Source organism: Triticum urartu, chromosome 4A (genome assembly GCF_056163025.1).
Source record: "Triticum urartu cultivar PI428250 chromosome 4A, HENAU_Tu73, whole genome shotgun sequence".
NCBI lineage: Eukaryota > Viridiplantae > Streptophyta > Magnoliopsida > Poales > Poaceae > Triticum > Triticum urartu.
Genome location: NC_141876.1, coordinates 27,375,120 through 27,379,727, shown reverse-complemented (window position 1 = coordinate 27,379,727; position 4,608 = coordinate 27,375,120). Strand labels below are relative to the sequence as shown.

General features: G+C 45.8%; 1 pseudogene; it reads right to left on the bottom strand.

The window, feature by feature from the left end:
* Positions 1–484: 484 nt before the first annotated feature.
* Positions 485–2,160, bottom strand: LOC147974583 (uncharacterized; annotated as a pseudogene).
* Positions 2,161–4,608: the final 2,448 nt, after the last annotated feature.

Below are 4,608 nucleotides of genomic sequence, written 5' to 3'. Positions count from 1 at the left end.
GCACCAGTCCACCCACATATCAAATTATCAAAGTAACGAACACGAATCATATGAGCATGATGAAAACTAACTTGACAACAATTCCCATGTGTCCTCGGGAGCGCTTTGCTTTATATAAGAGTTCGTCCAGGCTTGCCCTTTGCTACAAAATGGATTGGGGCACCTTGTTTACTTTTATTACTTGTTATCTGTTACGAATTATCTTATCACACAACTATCTGTTACCGATAATTTCAGTGCTTTGCAGAGAATACCTTGCTGAAAACCGCTTGTCATTTCCTTCTGCTCCTTGTTGGGTTCGACACTCTTACTTATCAAAAGGAATACGATAGATCCCCTATACTTGTGGTCATCAGGCGGTACATCAGACATGTCTTTTCTTGCATTCATGATGGCGTCCAATGATCCCTTCATATCAGTGTCTTCGCCTTTCATGCGATTTTCTTTGCCATTATTTCTTGATGAAGCACGAACAAGCGAGATGCTAATTCGCGCATGTAGATGGCCCGATCTTTCGGCGATGCTTGATCAACAGTTCGTCCCCTTGTTTCTCCTTGCAACCTTCAAGATAATTTTCACCTGTGTACGAAAATACACAAATGAAAATAATAACCCCATCGGATCAGCACGCAGGCGTTGATGTGATGATCAACCCTCCGTCACTAGTAAATTTTTCACGATGAAAAAATCCCAGATAATACATAAAATATGGCCGTTGGTAACTCAGATATTTTTCTGTATATCTCACACTCGAAATAAAACTCAAAATTGTTCCGTACATGGCCGAAGCCTCTGCCTTTTTATATGGCGCACTCCTATTCTCTCACGTCATGTGCTAATGGTAACTAATAAAAGGATCCTAACTAGAAAAATAAAACGGCTCACGTACCATGATAGTTATTAGCTAACAAACAAAGTAGGACTACTAACAAATATTCATTAGGATTCTTCCTATTATAAGTTGAAACGGAGGCGTGCGAAAATTGGGATCTACTGAAGCTAGCGCTGGCTCCTCCTTGATCTGCAGTATTTTCTTGTAATCCGGCCCATGCAATTTCCTTTTCCTTTTGTTTTGAAATCTACCTTGATTTCTTGCTATCTCATGTGTGCCTGACTTTCCTTGTATCACTTCTTTGCTTGAACTTGATCGCACACCTCTATATGTCGTCAGGTGTACAGGACCATGAACCCACGTGCCAATCTTACTTGAATTCAATAAACGTGTCATATAACTGTTCTTTGGTCCGTTCATTACATAACTGATTCTCAGTCCACATAATTGGCGCATATGACCATCATTTCCCTCATGAAATCGAGCCTTATGCATGGCATTATTTTTCACAGCCTTTTCATGGTTTGACTCCTTAACTGGATCATCATCAATAACATCAACAATCAATGGTTTCATGGTCGTATCATCCTCCCTTCCTTTATATGAATCCGTCCTCGGTTTCGAGTCTAATTTTTGTACAACCTTCCTCTCTAGAATTTGCATCTCTGTTGTGATTGCACTATCTGCCATTGGTTTTAGCACGTGCTTCCTTCCGCGATGCATAAACATGTATGTGTTAGATCCTCCTGCATGAACTGCATCATGATCAAACTGTAATGGTCTTCCCAATAGCAACTGACACACGTCCATCGACCCAACATCACAATCCACCTTATCAAAATAATCTCCAACTACAAACTTCACACGTACCTTATGTGTGATCTTTAATTTTTCCGGAGTTGTATAGCCACTCCACATGGTGCGGTTGCGGGTGTCGCCACATAGACAAACCCAATTCTTGCACAAGATCTTTGCTAATGGCATTGGTAAAATTGCCACCATCAACTATCATTTTGCATGCACGGTCCTTGATCTTGCATTGTGTCTTAAAAACACTCCACCACTGTCCCTTTGCACCACCGTCATTTTTTACCTTCTTCACCAAAAGATTCAGCCCCTCTATCGGTGCATCAACTTCTTCCTTTCTTTCTTCCTGTTGTTCTTCTCTTTTTAGCAAACGATTTTTCCAATCTGCCCTAAACACATCCGTTGGCATGGGAACAAAATAGATTTGTTAGCCCTTCCGTGATAGCGAGTAACTATTTTTCTCGCAATTCCGAACAGCCCCAACACGTTTGCACCATGGATTCCCAAGTAGCAGATGGCATGGCACCATGGACACACGACAAACATAAAAAAATTCCACACAACAGTATTTTCCCAAATAAAAAATTAGCAAAATCTGATGCGTAATTTTGATTTCACCTTTTAACCACTTCAGTGTGTACGGTCTTTCAAGAGGCGCCATATTCAGCCCCAACTTTTTCACCACCTCGATGCTCATCATGTTGACCGCAGAACCTTCATCGATCGTGAAATTGACACACCTCTCTTTCACAACACAACGAGAGTGAAAAAGAACGACCTCGCCGATGCCTTCCTCCTTCATCAATATGTTTTTCTCAGCATGTTGATGCTCGCCTCCACAGACGATATTGGAAACTGAATCGCCGTGACTAACCTTTGCTCTGAATACCGCTTGATAAAGCACGAACAAGCGAGATGCTAATTCGCGCATGTAGATGGCCCGATCTTTCACGGCGATGCTTGATCAACAGTTTGTCCCCTTGTTCCTCCTTGCAACCTTCAAGATAATTTTCACATGTGTACGAAAATACACAAACGAAAATAATGACCCCCTCGGATCATCACGTAGGCATTGATGTGATGGTCAACCCTCCGTCGCTAATAAATTTCCACAATGGGAAAATCATAGATAATACACAAGATATGCCCGTCAGTAATTCGGACATTTTTCTGTATATCTCATTGAGGGAGTCCTGGATTAGGGGGTGTTCGGGTAGCCGGACTATACCTTCAGCCGGACTCCAGGACTATGAAGATACAAGATTCAAGACTTCGTCCCGTGTCCGGATGGGACTTTCCTTGGCGTGGAAGGCAAGCTTGGCGATGCGGATATTCAAGATCTCCTACCATTGTAACCGACTTTGTGTAAACCTAATCCTCCCCGGTGTCTATATAAACCGGAGGATTTTAGTCCGTAGGACAACTTCATCATACAACAATCATACCATAGGCTAGCTTCTAGGGTTTAGCCTCCTTGATCTCGTGGTAGATCTACTCTTGTACTACCTATATCATCAATACTAATCGAGCAGGACGTAGGGTTTACCTCCATCAAGAGGGCCCAAACCTAGGTAAAACATTGTGTCCCTTGTCTCCTCTTACCATCCGCCTAGACGCACAGTTCGGGACCCCCTACCCGAGATCCTCCGGTTTTGACACTGACATTGGTGCTTTCATTGAGAGTTCCTCTGTGCCGTCACAATCAGGAAGGATGCCTCTTCCCGTCTTTAAAGACGGCGCCGTTACTAAGGGAGCCTTGGCTGTCGGCCAAACTCTCCGGCTAGGTGGTTTTCTCATGACCGCCTGTTCGGCCGTTGCGCCGACGGTGACCTCTCGGGTCATCAAAAGCAATCTTCACGTCAACTCGGAGCCCGTCGAGCAGGTAGATCCAATGGAGCTCTCTTCCATAAACGAGCTCTTGGATCGCATCGCCGCCTTGGGGGTCACTACAGATTATGACCAGGTTGGGCTTAAACCCGATCTAAGAGAAATTAATTCTCCCCAAGTCACCCATCACGTTGCCGTGGTAGAGGCTGTTGGGGAACGTAGTAATTTCAAAAAAATTCCTACGCACACGCAAGATCATGGTGATGCACAGCAACGAGAGGGGAAAGTGTTGTCTACGTACCCACGCAGACCGACTGCGGAAGCGTTGACACAACGTAGAGGAAGTAGTCATACGTCTTCCCGATCCGACCGATCCAAGCACCGTTACTCCGGCACCTCCGAGTTCTTAGCACACGTACAGCTCGATGACGATCCCCGGGCTCCGATCCAGCAAAGCGTCGGGGAGGAGTTCTGTCAACACGACGGCGTGGTGACGATCTTGATGTTCTACCGTTGCAGGGCTTCGCCTAAGCACCGCTACAATATGATCGAGGTGGAATATGGTGGCAGGGGCACCGCACACGGCTAAGGAACGATCTCAATGATCAACTTGTGTGTCCTAGGGTGCCCCCTTGCCTCTGTATATAAAGGAGCCAAGGGGGAGGGGGCGGCCGGCCAAGGAGGGCGCGCCAAGGGATTCCTACTCCCTCTGGGAGTAGGATTCCTCCCCCCAATCCTAGTTGGAATACGATTCGCTGAGGGGGAAAGAGAGAGGGGGGGCCGGCCACCTCTCCTAGTCCTAATAGGACTAGGGGAGGGGGGAGGCGCGCGGCCCATCTTCGGCTGGCCCTTCTCCTTTCCACTAAAGCCCACTAAGGCCCATACAGCTCCCGGGGGGGTCCGGTAACCTCCCGGTACTCCGGTAAAATACCGATTTCACCCGGAACACTTCCGATATCCAAACATAGGCTTTGAATATATCAATATTTATGTCTCGACCATTTCGAGACTCCTCGTCATGGCCGTGACCACATCCGGGACTCCGAACTAACTTCGGTACATCAAAATGCATAAACTCATAATAACTGTCATCGTAACTTTAAGCGTGCGGACCCTACGGTTCGAGAACAATGTAGACATGA